Source organism: Aotus nancymaae, unplaced genomic scaffold, assembly GCF_030222135.1.
Source record: "Aotus nancymaae isolate 86718 unplaced genomic scaffold, 86718_ANA_hifiasm-v0.15.2.pri h1tg000016l, whole genome shotgun sequence".
Classification (NCBI taxonomy): Eukaryota; Metazoa; Chordata; class Mammalia; order Primates; family Aotidae; genus Aotus; species Aotus nancymaae.
The window spans coordinates 83,947,314-83,968,299 of record NW_026988428.1 but is presented as its reverse complement, the minus strand read 5'-3'; the positions used below and the strand labels follow the sequence as shown (position 1 = coordinate 83,968,299).

The following is a 20,986-nucleotide window of genomic DNA, read 5'->3' as shown; positions in this document are numbered from 1 at the left end:
AGAAAAAGCAAAGGTTGAGGCCTTCAGAAAGCCATAGATACTCATGCTCTGATGAGTAAACCCATATTGCATATATTAACTAATTGAATAATCATCAGGTACCTACACCTGCCAGACACATGTTATATAAGAGAGACAAAAAGCTGAATGAGTCTCCACCTTGAAGAAACTCTCATTCTCTAGAGGGAAACAAAACATGTAAATAATCGTAATACAATATTAATATCATAACCCTTAAATTATGTTTCTCAGTGCCAGGAAAGGCTGCATAATGTGTGGCTTGAAGGCTGAAGAGGGTTTTATCAACAAGAAATAAAGTAGGTCAGGCGGTGGGTGCTGGCTGGAGGATCATGCCAGGTGTATGGAACACCCCTGGCAAATGCTAAGGATGGGAAAATACACAGGCAATTTGCTCAGAAAAAGACGGGTTCACTGATGACCCATAGTTAAGATGCACTAAAAGAAAAAGGCCGGGGCCAGGTGCAGTGGCTCACAAGTGTAATCCCAGCACTTTGGGAAGCCGAGGCGGGAGGATCACAAGGTCAAGAAATCAAGACCATCCTGGCCAACATGGTGAAACCCCATCTCTGCTAAAAATATAAAAATCAGCTTGGCATGGTGGCACACGCCTGTAGTCCCAGCTACTCGAGAGGTAGGAGAATCGCTGAACCTGGGAAGCGGAAGTTGCAGTGAGCTGAGATCGGGCCACTGCACTCCAGCCTGGTGACAGAGTGAGATTTCGTCTCAAAAAAACTGGTGGCAAAATCTGAATGTAATTTTGAAGGGCTGATATGGCAGGCTAAGAATTTAGTAAATTCATAAAATAGTTACTACTTTGTTCATATTTATTCTTTAGAAATATACAGTGTAAGAAAGTGAGTATCACAGCTTGGGGTCAAGTTAAGATGGGTGACTATAAGCAGAAAGACCTGTTATGAAACAGTTCTATAACCCAGGCAAGAGATAAAGAGGTCTTGAGTCAAGGCAGAGACAACAGGAATGCAAGAGAAAGGGGAGATGGACAGCCATTTCTGAGGTGGAATTTTATTTACTTAAAGAAGTTGAATAAGGGAAGCCATGAAAAAAGGAAAGTACTACTCACAATTTGTGTACTTTTCATACTGTACTATAAATATCTATTTTGAAAAAAATGCGAACTCCTTCATGGCAGGCCTAGCTCCCATTCACTTAGCCTAGCACTGTGCCTGGCACCTACAAGTTAGTTAACTAGTTAATTACGTAAAGGCTAAAATGCCAAGTAGTATAGTTTAAGTTCCAATTTATTGTTACTACCATAATAGTATTATGTTTGAAAGTTTTCTCAATATAACATGGGACATTTATATTCTTACTGACTGTGTTGACTAACTTTCAATAAAGAGAAACTAATACACAAAAAGCTGAATAAATGTGCCTATTCAACCCAAATGTTTATTTCTTGTCAATATCGCTAATATTCACACTGAATGGAAGTTATTTGCCTGTCATGTTTAACGACATCAGTGTGGCCAATCTGAATTTTTAAGAAATCAGAAAATCTCTCAGACTGATTAGTAAATGGATAGATTTATACGTTTAAGTTCCATATACCATAATTGTCAGCTTAACAAACTTAAAATAATTGCATAAATAAATAATGTAAATATAAAATAATTACATAATGTGATTTAATAATTATGTAAATAAATTTTAAATACCCACACAGCATATATACCCACAAATTACTCCATGTTAAATAAGAATAAGACAAATGCCTAGAATCTAAATCTTTGTATTTCTTACCACAGATTTTGTCAGTTTGCCTTTTTTTGTCATATGCATCTATCACTACTTTTATTTATAGCTCTTCATATAGCTTTTCATAAAGATGACTCTACATGTGTATTTACTTTGTATTCAGAGACTATATTAGTAAAGAAACACAAACTAAATAAAAATAAAGTTTCTTAAAGTTTTCAATGCATCTGCTCCATATTTTGCTCTTTGCCACTTTCATCTCTGAGGGCAGAGGCTGGAACTTAAAGGTGTAAATCTATTGATTAGACTTGCACACAGGACATAAGATATCAAAAAAAAATAAATTTTTTATTTCAAAGTTCCTAAAATTAAATAACAAATAGAAGTTTATGAGATGGGATGAACAATTTAAAAATCAGTCCGAATTTTCAATGTAAAATAAATCCTCTGATAAATCCAAGTCTTCGAATAACTTTTCAGGTATTTTAGAAAGTACTACTCTTGTCAAAATAGTTGTATCATTTTAAGAGCCCAATGTCTTAGTTGACATGGTAATACTCTAATGAGGATATACTTCCCAAAGTTCAAAGAAATAGTTACACTACAATTTTTTTCCCAACAGAATAAATTTCAAACTTAAGTTTTAAGTCTCAGTTCTGCAACCTTTAGAAATTCATGTCACCTCTCTGGGCTTCACAGAGACATATAAGATAGGATAGGCTACTACTGTCTTACCCTTCTAGTAGGGATTTTATGATGGAGCAAATGAGAGATCAAAGGAAGTGCTTTCTTATCTAATGTAACGATTGTGAGTAGAAGAAATCTACTTATATTGTGATTTTTAAACTTAACTATACATTTTGTAAATTTAATATGGTCAAGTATCCAGAGTATAGAATTATCTTTGATTTTAATTTTTTCCCCTTCACATCAAATAAACATTATTTTTTTCCAGTAATGATGGAATAAAAGGATCACTGCATATAATGTATTATCAGCCATCCTGCAAGAACAAATATGGGAGAATGTTTACCTAGACGCAGTTAGGTTTGTTTTTAACATAACCTTGGCTTTTGCTGAGGTTAGTAGAATAAATTGAACAATTTTGTCTCAGAATATTAAGATAAACCAAAACTAGGCCGGGCGCGGTGGCTCAAGCCTGTAATCCCAGCACTTTGGGAGGCCGAGGCGGGTGGATCACGAGGTCGAGAGATCGAGACCATCCTGGTCAACATTGTGAAACCCCATCTCTATTCATACAAAAAAAAATTAGCTGGGCACGGTGACGCGTGCCTGTAATCCCAGCTACTCAGGAGGCTGAGGCAGGAGAATTGCCTGAACCCAGGAGGCGGAGGTTGCGGTGAGCCGAGATCGCGCCATTGCACTCCAGCCTGGGTAACAAGAGCGAGACTCCGTCTCACGAAAAAAAAAAAAAAAAAAAGATAAACCAAAACTGCTCTAAGAGGGATGAAGTAAACAGGGGAGTTGCACAGGTATCATAAATATGTCCTGATGGGGGACCCTCTTAGCCTCTGGGAACTTCAAGCAGCCTACTTTGGGGTCCTAAGGAAGAATGCTTATCCTGACTAAAACCTGAACCAGATAACAACAGATATCTTTTCATTCTCAGGATCCCAGTTTGAGCTTACTATAAAAGTTTTAATTAAATAGTCAGAACTTACATTGGATGGAGGTGTTTAAACACATGGTTAATCTCTACAAAATGAACACAGCATTATTCCATTTAATGTACAGAACAAGGGGCCTGGAGGAGGACTTGATAGATCCTTGTTCCATTTTTTTAATTTGTTGATGCACATATCTCTTTTTAATTTACTAATTAATTTTAGCTTAAAGGAGAAAATTGTTTAAGCAATACTTTTCCATAGTGCCAATTGTTAATAAAATCTATTTTAAAGCTAGGCATGATGGCATACACCTATACCCAGCTACGGAGAGTTGTGGCTAAGAGTGGGAGAATCATTTGAGTTCAGGAGCTAGAGTCCAACCTGAGGTACACAGTGAGACTCCATCTCTTAAAAAATTTTTTAAAAGTTTTATATAGTCATTAATATATATTCATAGACTCAGTCAATTCTTGAAAATATTTGAATCTATTATTGGGTACTCACAATAGATTTATTTCATGAAATGTATATTTAAGTCTTATTTCTACTACCTGGAGTTGGGTATGCCCATTAGATGTAGTAATATGTACAAGTTTAGCTGATTAATTCAATGACTAGTATGAATTATGATACAGTTTATAAGCTGTAATTTGAGTATTATAGTTTGAGTATTCACACTAAGCAAAGGAAAAGATATAACAATTATATTATTCTCTAGATTTCAGTAGTCAACTATGAGAAGAGAAAGAAATAACTGAAGAACGTTTATCTCCTCAAGTTTGAGTTTTTATTTTAATAAATGAAGTCTGTGCCTGAAATTATCAGACTTCAAGAACACGTTATAAATGAAGCAATTCAGTACAAAGATAACTAAAAACAAAAGTATGGGCAATAATAGAAAAACAACTCTCATAACAATTTGTGAAATATGGTGCCTTTATCTTTACAGAAAAAGAAAGATAATGTTTTATTTCTAGAGACGGGCATTGAGCACTGAACCTAGGAATTAAATTGGGTTCCAGACTTGACTACCTTGCTAATTAATTCTCCAGGAGATCGTGACTAGTAATATCTATGATATATTAGTTTGCTAGAGCTGCCATAACAAGGAAAACAAATTCAGTGGCTTAGAACAAAAATAATTTATTATCTCACAGTTCTAGAGGCTGGAAGTCAGAAATCTAGATGTCAACAGGGCTATGCTTTCTCACATCTGTAAGAGAAGAATCATTCCTTGACTCTCCCTGGCTTCTAGTGGTTTGCTGACAATTCTTGGGGTTCCTTGGCTTGTAGATGCATCATTAGAATTCTCTGTCTTCAGAGGGCCATCTACCCCCAAGGGCTGTCTGTGTCCAAATTTCACTTTTGTATAATGATACCAGTCATTTTGAATTAGCGCCCATCATAATGACCTTATTTTAACTTGGTTACTTCTGCAAAGACCCTATTTCCAAATTAAAGTCACATTTTGAGGTGCTACGGGTTAGCATATCAGCATATCCTTTGGGGGAAACACAATTCACCTCTTAATATATGGGTCTCAGTTTTCCCAACTTTATAATAGGGAAGATAGACTACCTGAAGGGGCTCTCAACCAATTATTTATGGAGCAATTTTCATTTTCCCCAAATAAAATATATGCTTGATAAGTGGTATTGAGAGCACTTGATGAATGAAAGAACTTGGTAAGAACTGTGCTGCCTTCTATACTTTCTGGAAAAACCTACTCGGAAAAATTACACATGTAGTAATTGACCATATGATTCTTCCGGCAGATTTTATTTAGAGATTTGGGACCTCTAAACTAGATAATCTCCAAGACCTTTCTAGACATGACGTTTATGATTCTAGAAGATATTTAAGATTTGAATTCCTATTACAGAGATAAAATCAACAAAATTAGACAAACATATTTGTCCCACCCATGAATTTTTAACATGAAAACCTAAAAACCAGGAAAAAAGTCCCTCATAGTACTTAAAATATTATTCTTATTAACACTTTTACTAATGCTCTTCAGTTTCTCTAAATTAGAGTCTATTATCTGTAAACCCTTTGTTTCTTCTGTAAATATATACTTCTCAGGATATACTTATTTTGATAAATCATAGTATTCATAAAAATGTCAGCAAGTACCTATTTGCTAGATGTTATACTCCCAGCCTCTGTCATGATGTGAGCTCTGGAAAGGTCATGTACCTCTCCCTCCCTTCAGTTCTTTCAGTTGTCAAAGGCGGATGTTAATTAAAATGCCATCAGGCATGTCCAATGGGCATACCTTATTTATCAATATCTTATTACCAAATTATTGTACATGCAATCAGGACTAGAAAGATAATGGCTTCATCAAAGATTTTGAACATTATAGACATAATCAAGGTTGCAAAGAACCATGCTAAAAGGACTTAGATAATCCCTGTGGAAGCAGAAGTTTTCATTCATTTACCTTGGCTAGCCACTAGGTTTACCTTATCTGTTCCTGTGCCTCTGATTCAAAGTGTCATCATTCCTCCTGGGGCAACTACCGAACTGCCACCATCAGAACTTTTCACAATATATTATTCAACACTAGCGTGCTAGCGCAGATCACAAAACACAACCGTGTATATAATGCCAGTAGCTGGGATTTCAGAAAGGAAATAAGATGAAAGCAGGGCTGCATTGAAAAGACTAAATCAAATGCAAATCACTGTGACAACCTCCTAGGTTGGAAATTATTCCCAGCCTAAATTTTTAGCAACTGAGAATTACTACTCCAGATAAAAAGGACAACAACCAAAAGAAACAATTAAAGTTGTCAGAGCATTACAAAGCCTGTGTACCCTTTAATCATCCTTTTAAAACCTGCTCAAAAGGACCGGGTCCATTCTACCAACTCCCTCACTTTCAATCTGAGTCTGAACCTCAGAAAATCGAGCACTTCCAGCTGGGTAGACAGAGCCTGAGAAAGTTTTGTGAGTTTTGCTTTTTTTTTTTTTCCCCCTTTTAAAGTTATACAGACACACATAAAATGTCTGCTTCTACATTTTAGCCACTTTAACATATAAAATGATGGAGTTTAAACAGTAAAATAACAATATAGTTGGGGGAAACATTTTGCCCCTGGCATTAGGTATTATAAACATCAAGGAGTGCCAGTGTAAACCTTTATTCAAGAGACTGAGTTCTTTGTCAAGCAATGCCTTTCTTTCAAAACATCCTTGCTGCCATATGTCTGTACCCAGCCAGCTGCAGATCTAATAAGAAAGTTCTTATTCATGTTGTATAATGTTTTACAGGTTTGCCACGGGGGTCACTCACTGTGAGTCCTTTACGTCAGAGTCAGAACTCTAACAAACAGACAGCGGAAAGATGCCAAGAACTGCAGATTGAGAGGAGGGAGGACCAGAGGACCGAAGAAAAAGAAAAGAAACTACGCATCAAGCTCACAGCCTTTCTATTTATCTGGCACTCATTGAACGCCAGAAGCAATGTTTTTGTTATTATTATTAGAGAAGAAAAAGAAAGGAAAAGGGGCAACTATTAGGTTGTACAAACATTATCATCAACTGTAAGATCAGAAATATTTAATTAACTCTCCTATCTATTTAGAAAGGAGAGATGCATTCATCTTCTCAAATGTTTGGTAGCTATTTAATTATGTTTCTGCTGTAGTATTTATGTTAAAATACACTCACACATACACACACACAAGGAAAAAGTATCTCCTAATGGCCTTAAAACATGAAGATGTCTTATTAGCTTCATAGTTTACTTCAATGAAGGACTTGGCTACATCATCAATTACAAACACTATATTACCAAAACAAACTCATGTTGACATGAAATGAGATTCGGCAAGTAGGAAAAAAAAACAGTTTAAGATAGGCACTATAGGAAATGGATAAACTGGCATCCATTCGCTTTTCAAAAACTGAATGGAAAACAGCTTTTACTGAGTCTCTCCTATCTCAAGTACCATATGCCTTGCTATGAACTCATTAAGTCAATTTGTAGGTCATTCACAGAACATGGATTTCTGCTTCTAGATGTTCAGAGGTTTAGAAAGCACATTATACGTACCTATATTACTTTATTTTTCTATGATGACTTGCTTTAATTGTAATACTTTTTTAAAAAAACACCGATTTAAAAAATAAATTTTCAAGTGAGGTTTTAGATCCCAGACATTGTTCAAAAATTTAATCACAAGCAAATGAATTTTTAAAACAATATAATGCAATCTCAATGAAATTGAAATATTGCTGGCTCATTTAAAATACAGAATCTGAAAGCCAATAAATAGGTGTTTACAGAGCTGCTAAGTAGAAGTCCACTTGAAAATAATACAAATAGAGAGAAAAATAATTTTACTGAGGAACAACAGTATTAACTAAATAGAAGGTGAGCCAATGTGTAAAGAAGGTGAAGATATGTACCAGTCCTCAAGTGTGATGTCCACGTCACCACAGAGGTCTCAAACCATAATCTTCATATGAATTCAGAAGTACAAGTGGCATTAAAAATTTCAAAATACCTTATTGGGGAATGTTACATTAGTATCCAAAGCCTTAGGAACTTTCATCCTCCAGTATAAGGTTGCTTTCTTTTACTGAGAAAAGTGATTTTTGTTTCTCCCTCTTGTTTATGAATACTCAGAGAAAAGCACAAATCTCCAAGTAAAACATTTTTCTTCAGTTCTCAGTACTGATAAGATAGCAAGTTTTGGTTACTCATTATCTCATTTCACAGTTTTCTGATTTTGTCAGCTTTCCTCTGATATCTCAATCCTTCATCCTCTCATACTTTTAGAAGTACTCTTTAGTAACCTCAGCAATCAGCCTAAACCCCCCTAAAGACGAATATTTTGTAGTCTGTCAAATTTTACTTTGACAGTAAACGTTCCTCCTATATCTCAATCCTTTATCCTCTCGTACTTTTAAAAGTACTCCTTAGTAACTTTAGCAAACAGCCTAAACCCCCCAAAACAAAGTAATATTTTGTAGTCTGCCAGATTTTACTATCTTCAAAGACATTCAGCCAGCAGCAATGTTACACAGCAGAATATCAAAATCCTATTAAGAGTAAATCACATAAACAATAACTGGTGTTATATTTTGAAATAGTGACTGAGAGTAAAGGGTCTTTGTTCCAAACAATTTTCATGATGCTTCAGTGGAAGCATCTTGGAAAGATATTTTGAAAGTACACGTGATAAAGTGACACAGATGATGTCAAAAAGCTCCCCACCTCCAAAAATCAGAATGTTTCTATGTTAAAAGATTTGAAAAAGGAACAATAACTTGCCTGATTGATTGACTGATTTTTTTGAGACAGAGTCTCACTCTGTTGCCAGGCTGGAGTGCAATGGTGCCGTATCAGCTCACTGCAACCACCGCCTCCCGGGTTCAAGCGATTCTCTTTCCTCAGCCTTCCAAGTAGCTGGGACCACAGGCACGCACCATGATGCCCATCTAATTTTTGTATTTTTAGAAGAGACGGGGTTTCACCACATTGGCCAGGATGGTCTCGATCTCTTGACCTCCGGATCCGTCCACCTCAGGATCCGCATGCCTCGGGATCCACCTGCCTCGGATCCCAAGCGCTGGGATCACAGGCGTGAGCCACCTTGCCAGGCCAACATTATTATTCTTCAAATCAATTTTAGTCCCTCAAACTCCATCTTGTTGGCAACATTAGAAGTTCTTCAGTTGTAAAACTGAATGTGATGATATTAACGAGAACAGCAAACAATGATGACTACACAACATACTTTTCTAAGCATACTTCCTGGGTGACCTCATTCAGTCCTCACAACACATATATTACTATTCCTTTTATACAGATGAGGAAACTGAGGCACAGGGAGAATAACTTGGCCAAGTGTCCAGAGCAGCGATATAGCTCCATCTTCTAACCACAAGAGTGTAGTGCACAGAGGTTACCTCTGAGGGCAAGGAACGGGGTGAGATAGATTAGGGACCCACAGGGGCTTTCCAAGATTGTATAATGGTTACTTCTTAAGCTCAGTGGTTGATGCCTGTATGTTCATTTTATATTTTATTATTATAGTATAAAAATACATAAAATATATAGCTCTATATAAAATATTTTAAAATGATATGCACATATAATACTATATATGTTATATATACTCTTTAATGTGTGATCTATTTCACAATTTAAAATTTAAATAAAAAACTAGCTATTATACAAATTTTTTTAATTGGCGTAAGTAGCATCTTGACTGAAATTGAGATTTAGGCAATAAACTTCATCATCTTTTAGTGAACACACACCACAATCTTGGCAAAATTTTGTCACATTCTAAAAGATAACTGAAGATCCCCCTCTCTTCTAAGAAAAAACTTTGGCAGTCATGAGTACTCTAGGCTGTGATTTTCTCATTCAAAAATGAGGAAATGGGACAGATCATTAAAATAACCAGTTTTAGAATTCTAAGGATGTGAAGAGCTAAATGAAGCCACAACTGCTAAGAAAATTTGTCACATAAATCTAAACGCAGTGGGTAATACCAGAATTTGTTAAATCATGAGCACAGATGAAGACTTATTCTACAGAGTGCTTCTATTTTGTTCTTCCTACCCCTTTCTGAAGTTGCTCCGCTGGGGCTGTGATGGGTAGTTCCACAAGTAAACATGACAACTAGTAACTAGAGTTAGTTGGCCACTAAAAAGCTCTGAGTCTTTAGACAAGTCATTTAACCACTCCTCTCTTTATACAGTTTTATCAACTACATGAAAGTATGTTGTATCAGTAGACACAGGAGGCATGTGCAATTGAAATAACATTTTAAATGTTCCCAGCAGCACTTGATGAGTCATTTTAAAGCAAGTAACTTTTCTATGAAGTGAATCATCCACTGATTATCATCTTCTATAACTGTAATTTTAAAAACATTTTTTATTTTAAGTGATACATTCTTACATCAGAGAAGTATTGTTTTCTGAAAGAAATCTCAAGAATCACACGCCCAGTTAGAAATTATAAATTTCATTGTTGCTTTTGTCAATAACTCAGGGGATTCAAATAAGAAAATATCAAGGTCTAGGACACTAAAAATCAACATTTGACTTTGACATTAAGAAATACCTCTGCTATCTTAAACAGCACTGCAACGAACATACGTGTGCATGTGTCTTTATAATAGAACAATTTATAATCCTTTGGGTATATACCCAGTAATGGGATTGCTGGAATTTCTATTTCTAGATCCTTGAGGAATGGCCACACTGTCTTCCACGATGGTTGAACTAATCTACACTCCCACCAACATTGTAGTATGTAGCTATGCAAAAATCCTGCAGGATGCAAGATGTGCATACATGTACCCCAGAACCCCAAGTACAATTAAAAAAGAAAAGAAAAGAAATACCTCGGTATAAGTGGTCCTAAATAAGCCAACTGTCAAAATGATACAAGTACTATTAATTTAAAAAGAAAGACAATTTTTCTTCTAGCTCTGCAGACCAAAGAATTTTCTGTTTAAAGTTCAAAAGCAGAAAAGGAAATCAGAGAAAGAAGACAAGATATAACAACTGAGACAGGAGGAAAAGGAGAGCGTCCCTCCTCTAAGCAGAATTTTGTATACTCTCTGCATGTTCTCCAAGTTTCAAGGAGAACCTACGGCAGGCAGCTGAGGAGTCTGGATTCCATAAACTGGGAAGGGAAAACACTTACCTATACGGCAAGAAGCCCTGGCCTGTGAAAGTCAAGAGGGACCTGCGGCACCACGACACCTAAACAGAAACGTAAAACTTCAAGGAAGGCATTACACTTGGGATTCGGCTAGGATGCTGCCACTTCAACATATCAATCTCAAGATCAACATAGCAAAATATTGTTTATCATTCATTAAAATTTTCACTATTTTTAGCCTAATGCTACCTGTCCCTATCCCCCGTTGTTATACCCCATGACTTGGTCTTCAGACCACTTTCCTCCTCCATGTACATTCATTCTCTTGTTGCTCAGGCTAGAGTGGAATGGCATGATCTCGGCTCATTGCACCCTCTGCCTCCTGGGTTCAAGTGATTCTCCTGCCTCAACCTCCCAAGTAGCTGGGATTACAGGCCTGCGCCACCACGCCCAACTAATTTTGTATTTTTGGTAGAGATGGGGTTTCTCCATATTGGCCAGGCTAGCCTCTAACTCCCAACCTCAGATGACCCGCCCGCCTTGGCCTCCCAAAGTGCTGAGATTACAGGCGTGAGCCACCGCACCTGGCCTGTTTTTTAAAATGCCATTTATATGACCACGACTCTCCAGTTAATATTCCCAGTGCCAACCTTCCCCATGAATGTCACACTCACAAATAGAGCTTCATATATGGCTAATGAGTTTTTGAAACAACTTTTCTAAAACCAAATGTGTTATTCCTCCCCCAAAGCCTGCTTTTCCCTGCCCCTCCCCGTTTCATTGTTTCCCATCTTACTATGAGGAAACCCCAGACACCAGTAGGTACCATCAACAACCTCAGAGTCACCCTGCACTCTCACAGCACATTTCCATTTTATTCAGCAGCAAATTCTGGAGGTCCAGCTCTTCAAAAGACATCACAATTCCAACCATCCCTCAACTCACTAACATCTCTAACCTAGATTAATGCAAAGCCTTTCTACCAGATATTCTCAGGTCACTCAAGTGCTCAAACAAAAACAATACCCCAAAGAGGCCAAAGCCACACCCTTTTACACTGTCTATCTTCTTTCTCTGATTTATTTTCTTTATAAAACTCAGCATTTCCTGGCATGCTTAATAATCATCAGTTAGTTATCTGTCTTTTGCAGTAGTTTTCAAACTCTCATAATCACCTGCAGGGCCTGTTAAAAGACAAATTGCTGGACCCCACTCTCAGAGTTTCAGATTCAATAGGTCTAGGCTGGGTCCTTGAGAATTTGCATTTCTAACAATTCCAAGCACAGTGATACTAATAATCTGGGAACCACACTTTGAAAACCACTGCTGTATGGAGTGTCGGTTCCTGGAGAGCAGGGCCCTGGTGTTGATGGTCACTGTATCCCCAGCATATGGGACAGCACACGTGAATGATGCTGTAGGGTAAACTTCAGCATACCCTTAGAATGACCCTGTACAGCACACACACCTGACTGTATGTCCCAAGCTAGGGAGTCTGGGAGTGGCCAACCCAGAGATTTGTTCCTTGTCTATGAGGAACATCTGAAACCCCATCCCATCCCGTGGAACATGGGCCATACAGAGGAATGAAGCCCTGAGTTTTGGGTTAATGAGGGTTGCCAGGTGGAAGTCATTAAGGAGAGAGTGTTAAGAGAAAATGCTATAGAAACTGTATGCTTTTTGCAAGTGGTTGCTGTTTTCCTGCCCAGCCTGCCGCCACCGGACCATTTCTGTAACTAACTTCGTTCTCCTGTCCAGTCCACTGCCACTGACTCTCTCCTCTGTATGTAAGATCCTAATGAAACTCCATGTCTCCTTTGCTGGCTCTGGGTCTGTTCTTCAGCCTCTGAACCTAGTGCCTTCCCTATTGAGGTTAATGGGGGTTCGGCACAACAGATGCTCATTAACATTCGTTGAAAAAAATGAATTAATCTTGAAATAAACCTATTTTAATATAACAGACATTTCCATGGGCTTTTGGCTCTAAATAATTTATCTCAAAACAACAAAGTATACATACACACATATATCTTTTTTAAAATGGACTATGTATCAAATTGGAAATCTGGGCATTACCAATTGCCAGTCATCATTAAACACACTGATAAGACAGTGTACATGTTCAGTATCACTAATTCACAACTGAGTACTCAATCCACTAAATGTCAGGCCTCCATGTGCAAGCTCGGACCCAGAAAGTCTAGAGTCTTGCCTGCCTCGGCGAATCACCCCCAACCCCCAGCCTGCGTTCGTCATTATCCTGGATCGTCCAGGGGAGCTTTCCCCGGACATTAAGCTTCTAAACCCACTCTGCCATCTTAACTGTTATTATGATATTGTGAATACTGCTCACGCCACCCTACCATCCTAACTACTCTTACACCACCTGCCATTGTAACTGAACTTATGGCAATGTATACTCTTTGCCCCTACCCTCACCAGTGTAACTGATCTTACTCCCTAACACCCCTGCCCCCTCCCCAAAAGATTTGCCCCAACCTATAAAACCAACTCCTATCCCACTTCCCTTCGCTAACACCCTTTTCGGCCTTAGCCCACCTGCACCCAGTTGAATAAACAACCATGTTGCTCACACAAAGTCTGTTTGGAGAATCTCTATATTAAATGCGTTTAATATTCGGTACTATTGAACGTTTTAACACTAAAACTCATTTACGTTTAAAATGACTGTCTAAAATGTTCGATTACACTCCCCACATCTATGGTTTTCTAGACTTAAAAGAAATCTCTATTATTCATGTTACCAGTCCTCTTTCTTAGCACAAATTTTATCTCATAGAAGCTACATTGTGTAGAAGTTCCTGGCTCCAAAAGATGTGTATACATTTAAAATTATGTCCACCTGTTTCCTTCCTGCCCAGCCAGCCTGTTTCTAGACACCTGCATGTTAACCTGATTCTTACAACCCCAAGAAAACAAAAAAGCTCCAGGAGACAGTCGGGAGTTGGGCCAGGAATATATTTGAAGCAGAAGGAAAAGGTATACATCAAATAAAAGGAATGACACTTGGAACAAAATATGTTTTCATCCACAGGAGAAGCTGGGGCCATTCTTGAGTTCAAACTGTAGGGTTGGACATGAAGAACGGCCCATCACAGAGGTGAAGAGGATGTTTCATGAGCCAAGGTCTCCCCTCTGGATTTCCTCCCTCAATTTTAAATCATCAGCCCCCTTTGCAGCATGAGTCCCACAGGGGTTGCCGAATACAAAGCAGAGAATTTGCTGCATAAAACACAGGCTAGTATTTCTCAGAACAACACTCGGCTCTGCCTTCTGCTTGCCTGACTCTGACCCCATTCCTCCTTTTGCCACAGGGCTGACAGCTGATGGTGGGTGCTTCTGAGCACAGGAAGCCAAGAAGAGGCAGAGGGATCATGAAACCCTAGGCCAAATCCTAGAAATTATTTGGCAACTTAATCTGTTGTCCTGCTATTTTATGTTTTCATAAGCATACAGTAAAACAAGCCAACAATCAAAAACACAATATAGCAAAAACTTCTCATTCCATTGGCAGACATAGGAAAAGAAATCATAAATATTTCTTAAGCATCTGCATGTGTCTTTTGGCTGACTACTCATGATGAATTTTTAGTCCTATGTTGGTTGATAACCAGCACAAACCAGGATAGAAGTCAACCACTTCTAAGCAACTCCGTCTTCAGGAAAAAATAAAGCCAATTTGAATGGAAATTCAAGTCAAATAATTAGCTAAATCTGCTGTTGATTTTAGCTCCTGAATTTTTTTAGAAATCATGATGTCATTGCCAGCTTGAAACCCACCCACCCAGGGAAACACATTACTTACAGAAAAAAAGTCCAGTGAATTTGTCACAGCATAGATGGTTTTTTATTATCACATGCCTCCATTCCAGCTCTCAGTTGCTTCTCTTTGTATCCTGTGCTTTGGTGATACTGCACTACTTGAATTTCACCAAACATGCTGGATTTTTCATTACTGATACCAATGACTATGGTGCGATTCACAGGTTTTAGCGTTAAACCTAGCTAGGTTCAAAGCTTAGTACCCTCACTGAGTAGCGATGTCACCTTGGGCAAACTTCATTAAATGTGAATCAGCTGCATCCTCATGGAAATGAAATTAAGGACCTCTACCTTGGAGGAGTGTGGAGAAAACTGATGTGAGATGATGTCCCTTACAAAAGTACCTGGAGCGGCACGGGCCTTACCTTCCTCACCACCCCTCTGCCACCTCCTGCTCATCCTTCAAAACCCTCAAAAGTCATTTCTCTGATTCAACCTTCCTTCTCTGGTGTGTCTTTTTTGTTTTGTCATAGGACTGAGAAAATCAATCAACCAGGCAAAAATGACTTCCTCTTCCTTGGCTATTGGGAACTGCATCTTACACATACGTTCATTAGTGCGTTTACTTTGTGATGCGGTAGATATATTTACATTTCCTCCTTCATTAATCGGCAGTAGGCATACTGTGTCTAAATTATCTTTGTATTAAATACTTAACACTTGCCACAAAGCAGGTACTTTATAAGTGTAGAACTTAAGGAGTATAGAGATCAAAGGCAACATTCATACAATGTGTTCTATAAGCACAGATTTTTTAAAAGCACTATCCTTTATTATCGCAGATATCAAAATTGAGATATATATTCCTTACTTAATTTAACAAAGATTTGTCAGTAATCAATTCCATACCAAGCACTGTAGACATAAATGTGAATATGACATTTCCTTGAGAAGTGACTCAGCTTATGGGTTAGCCAGGGATGCTGTGTGCACAACTCCAGGGGTGCACCATTCATAATTTGGCCACTCCTGGTGTGTAATAGGAGTTTCCAGACTCACTCTATGATAACTACTTGTTTTAGGAGAGGGACTTTCACAAACAGAGAATAAATAATAACTATCTTTATAAGTATGGCAAAGTTAAAGAACTACTCCTTAAGAAGCCACCTTTAGTCACATAGACTACAACAGTAAATAATTATACTTCCTACTCTCATAAAAATGACAATTGCTACCCCAAAAGTTATAAAAAACATTTTACACATTCTTCTCTAGCAACACAGATCAATACGATGACTACTTACCACGTGTAGCAAGTTCAGTTAAATTAACTGAAATTCCTCAGCTGCACTAGCTACACTTCATGGATGCAATAACCACGTGTGACTGTGGCTACCAGTTACAATAACATAGATATAAAAAAAATCCATCAGTACAGAAAGTTCTATTTAACAGTGTTGCATCTAGATAATTAGTCCTTTTTTTTTTTCAAAAAAAATCTGATTATGCCTCTGTTCATTTAAATCCATTATTAAGTGATTTATTAACTCTGTTGCCAAAAAAATGGTCACCATTCTCTTTTACATGCAAAAGGGGGAAAAAGTTGGAAGAAAAAATACTTCAGATTTGAAATATCTATTAATCTTGGTTTCCAAAAATGGAAATACTCCAATCCAATATCAGGAAGGCTTTTTTTTTAATGACAGAGCAATTTACTTAATTTTAAAAAGCAGTCTTCTATTCAAAATATCTATTGCCTTCGCTTTCTTTTTGAATTCAGTTATTTTCTTAGCCACAGGTAAAGGGATAAATTTGTTTATACTTGGAGATCTTCTCCCAAATGAATCCTGTTTTTTTCAATAGTATTAAACATCTCTGAAGCTCTAACTCTGAGCCCTCTAAAAGTTCAGTCATTGTCATAGCAAGGATTAGAAAGCTTTCAAAACATGTCCCCTCAAGCTGTAAAAAGAATTGATTCTTAGCCTTCATTCATGCAAAAAAATTTCTATACAATTTATTTGAATATTGAGAAGATCTCTCTTTATAAAGCAGTCTCATTCTTGAGAATTTTATTTGCAATTTACTCTTGCGGGGCAAATATGTTGTGTCTCCCCATTCTTAGGGAGATAAAAATATTTTGATATTCAAATAGTATATAGGAATTACCCATGACAGAATAGCTGCTGCTAAGGAGGGAGACATGAGTCCCTGTCTATCTTCAGAAAAGAACACAGCATAGTCAGTGTTTCTCAAATGTGTCTTGGACCACCCAGATTAGGAGTCTCTTTGTAAACAGGGTATTACTAAATGGATTTCTGTGGGCCACATTCAGGGTCCCAGGTTTATTTAGTCATAATCCTAAGGTTAGGACCTAGGAATGTGCATTTGACAAGTTAGCAAGAGACTGATATGCACATTCTAGTTTAACAACCATAGTCAAAGTGGCAGGGAAAAGGGAAAATGCCTCACATGACATTTCCCTGACCTACTGAATGAGCCTGAAGAGAGAAAAACTGATATTTAAGATAATTGCAACAAACCCAGGGGTCACGTTCCAGTGCTTTTTATTTATTTGTAAATAAATATAATCTTAAGGATATCCAGTAGAATTAAATCATAATAAATATTCAGGTTGCTATAGGAGGAAGCTGTAAGAAATACAGCATCAATTTTAAAAGAAGCTTATTTATGTCATCATGGTGCCCATTATACAACTGAGAAAAACATTCTGAATAGGAATTACAATAATCACACAACATTTGTATACCCACGCAATCCAAATATACTCAGAGGGAAAGTATCCTCTTTTCTCCCCATTGATTAAAGTGTCACAGTAATCCCCATAGTCCAACTCCTTCTCCATAGTACAAAGTGGTCAAGAAGCAGGGCCATGTCTTGTTTTGTTGGTCATGTTTTATTCCTGGTACCTAGATTAAGTTAGTTGCTAAATCAAACTTTTTTGAATCGATGGGGGTATGCGCTAATGATAACGAGTACAGCAAATGGCACTAGCTGCTCCGAAAGAAATAAAACAACTTTCAAAATTACTAACCATTTCCTAGAATTGCATTGGAAAGTATGAAATAGAAGAAAACATTTCTGTTGTTGACACAGTCAAACTACAAGGCTTTACTGGCAACTTTGCCATTCAGTAAATGCCTGTGAGACATGAGCAAACCATGTGCTCCCCTGGGGCTGTTTTTCCCATCTGTACAAAGAGGAGTAAAACAAGACGCTCTTCCTGCTTTCAAATTCTATAATTTGTATTGCGAGAAAAGAGTTCCTCATCCTAGCTATAGTTTTCAGCCTTATAGAATAAAATATTTTAGCTCATTCTTTTAAATAAAACTTATCTCAATGTAAATTATGTTAGTGACTTTAAAATTCCCACTGGTCCCTGTAATTAGTTAAGCTTCACTACATAGATAAATATTTAACTTAACAAATTAGAAAATAAAAGGTTTGACTTTTGTAGTCAAAGAGGCCATAACATAATGGTTGAGAGCCTGTCTCTAGAATCGGACTTTTATAAATATTTTTACTATTAAATTAATCACAGTGACGACAACTTGAAAAATTTAAAGAAACCCTATTACAAAATAACTTGAGAATCCCATATCCTGAAAGAAATGATGCAGCACAAACCAGACACTGGGGCTTCATTTTTCACACGTGTAAATGTGTAGGTATTCTACATACCAGCTAATGACTATGTTGATCATAGCACATTGAAAATATATGTGAAGTAGAACCAGCCGTGTAAATTACAGGATTGTTTCACTAGCAGTTTGCAAGATACAAATCAAGCAAATCATAGTTTTCTTTTATATTTCCACTTATTTTAAGTGCCACTCTAGTAAACAGGAAATAAATGAAATTCACCAATGGCTCACTAATTGACCTCACATAAAGCAAGACCTTGAGGTATCACTATCCAGAATGGTCAGAGACTTCACTAAAATGAACACCTAATACCCATCTCTTTTTTAATGAGTTTCAATAAGAATCTATGAAAAAAAAATGCCTGTCTTTACATTTTCATAAAAATTGTTATTACTTCTCCCATTACTTTTGGGAGGTTTTGAAAGGTCAAAAACTTTCCTTGGCATGGCCTCTTGCCCAGAAAATACTAAGCAAGCCATGTCCTGCAAAAAAAAAAAAAAAAAAAAAAGTGTGAGATTCCACATCAGTAAGGAGATCGGTGATACTCTAGTCTGCTTCAGATTTCTAAGTTAGTCAGAATATTCCACATGTTCCATGGAAGGTCAGTTTATTGTAGATTCTTTGCATTGTAACCCAGTTTCCAGAGTTAGAGTTTGAGTGTCCATAGGGCTAGCATTTCCAGTTTTTCATTATCTAATACAACATATCAATTGTCTTCTAGGAACTTCCCAAATCACTACCTACAGATGTGTAAAGTGGACTTTTTAAGCTGACTTTGCTATATTCATCAACACTTGCTTTTGTAAAAATGGAGTCAGTGTATTACACATTTGACATATATTCTGAGGTCATTCAATCAGAAACACATTTAACATGTTAGTGGTATATTATAATCACTATCAACAACCATTTCTTCAATATCTACTATATGCCAGGCAGTATAATAGGCCCTTAACATGTATTGTCTCATTAAATTCTTAAAACAGTTTCTAATAAAGTGCTATGGTTTAAATATCTGTCCTCTTCAAAACTGATGTTGAAATGTAAATGCCATTGTAACAGTACTAAGATGTAGTACTTGAAGAGTTGAATAGGTCCTGAGGTCTCTACCCTCATGGATGGGATTAATAGCATTACAAAAGGATGAGTTCAGCCCCCTCTTGCCCTCTCTTTGCCCTTCTGCCATTCGATGATCCAACAAGAAGATCCTTGTCAGATATTGATATCAAAATCTTGAACTTCTTAGCTTTTAGAACTGTTCTAGAAATTAATTTCTGTTCTTTGTAAATTACCCAGTGTCAGGTATTCTGTTATACCAGCACAAAATGGGCTAAGACAGGTACATGTTATTGAAACCATTTTACATAAACTTTGGTTAGGTCACATGCCAAAGTCACGCAGCTAGTAAGACACAACTAATGTCTGAAAGTCAAGCTAAATTCCAAAAACCATGTGCTTTCTATTAGGTTGCACTGTCTCTCAACCTTTTCTAGGATGCTTAACTAACAATAAGTTTATAATTCAGGCAAGTGATGTTAACACTAAACAAATCCATAACTGAAAAGCTAAAGTATAACAATTATAGACCTGGAAATTAAGAATCAGAACGTTTAAATGACTTTCTCAAGGACACATAGCTCAAATGTTGTAGAAACAGGACTGACATTACTTCTACTCTTTGTCTCAAGGGTCTGTTCTTTTAGAAAGGATAAAGTTACCGTCATTACTTATATTTTCACATCAAATGTTATCAATCATGCTTTACTTTAAACACAACACAAAGAGTATAATTTACACATGATGCATGGAATTATTGAGATCAATGACATTTAGAGAATTTAATAGAAGTTTCCTGCATAGTTTACAAAAAGAAGACTATTCCTTCCAAAATACCTTTTTATTTTCCAAACCATGTCAATCAGTTGAGTAATCAATGATAATATCCTAAGATGATTTGAAAATAAAAACAAGCAAAATATTAGGTATAGGCAAAAGTATGTTATTGACTTATTTAATTATGCCTTGCAAATTTTGATATATTCTTCGAAAATTTCAAACAGAAATAAAATGCCTGTGTCTCACCACCAGAGACGTGGGTTTAACTGTTTTGGGGGAAACCTGGGCACTGGGATTTTTACATATCCCCATGTTATTTTAGTATGCAGCCAAGGTTGGAAGCCACTGCAAGTGTAACAGACTTACAGATGGTTAGTGGAGGAGGTGGGATTTACAATTAGTTTTCTTAGTCCCAGGTGTGTGTTATATTCACTGCCTCTTCTTTTTTGAAACAAGCCAAAAAAGGTAACAGTACTTTAAGTTGGTAGTGTTATAACTCAGAAATATTTTCATCTCATTTAGTGGCATTATTCAAAGTCCTACTGACTAATAAATTGACTGAAATCAGTCTAAATTGTTTCAATCATGTCAGTAAAACTTCAGTGGAATCTCTATCGGATGTGTCAAAACTGTGTGGTCCTTACAGTTTAATATAACATATATATACTAATGCAGGAAACAGATAAAAAGGTCATAAAAAA

The 20,986-nt window shown here is 36.9% G+C and overlaps 1 protein-coding gene across 4 annotated transcripts in view; it reads right to left on the bottom strand.

The window, feature by feature from the left end:
- Window positions 1-20,986, bottom strand: part of PDE3A (phosphodiesterase 3A) — a 320,464-nt gene that overhangs the window by 144,329 nt on the left and 155,149 nt on the right. The window contains exon 1 of one of the 4 annotated variants that reach the window (XM_012447664.3): window positions 11,046-11,287. The exons of the other annotated variants lie outside the window; for them this stretch is intronic. The gene's annotated coding sequence lies outside the window, so the exon portion shown is untranslated. Of the gene's footprint in view, window positions 1-11,045; window positions 11,288-20,986 lie in introns of those variants that run through there. 4 annotated transcript variants of the gene reach the window in all.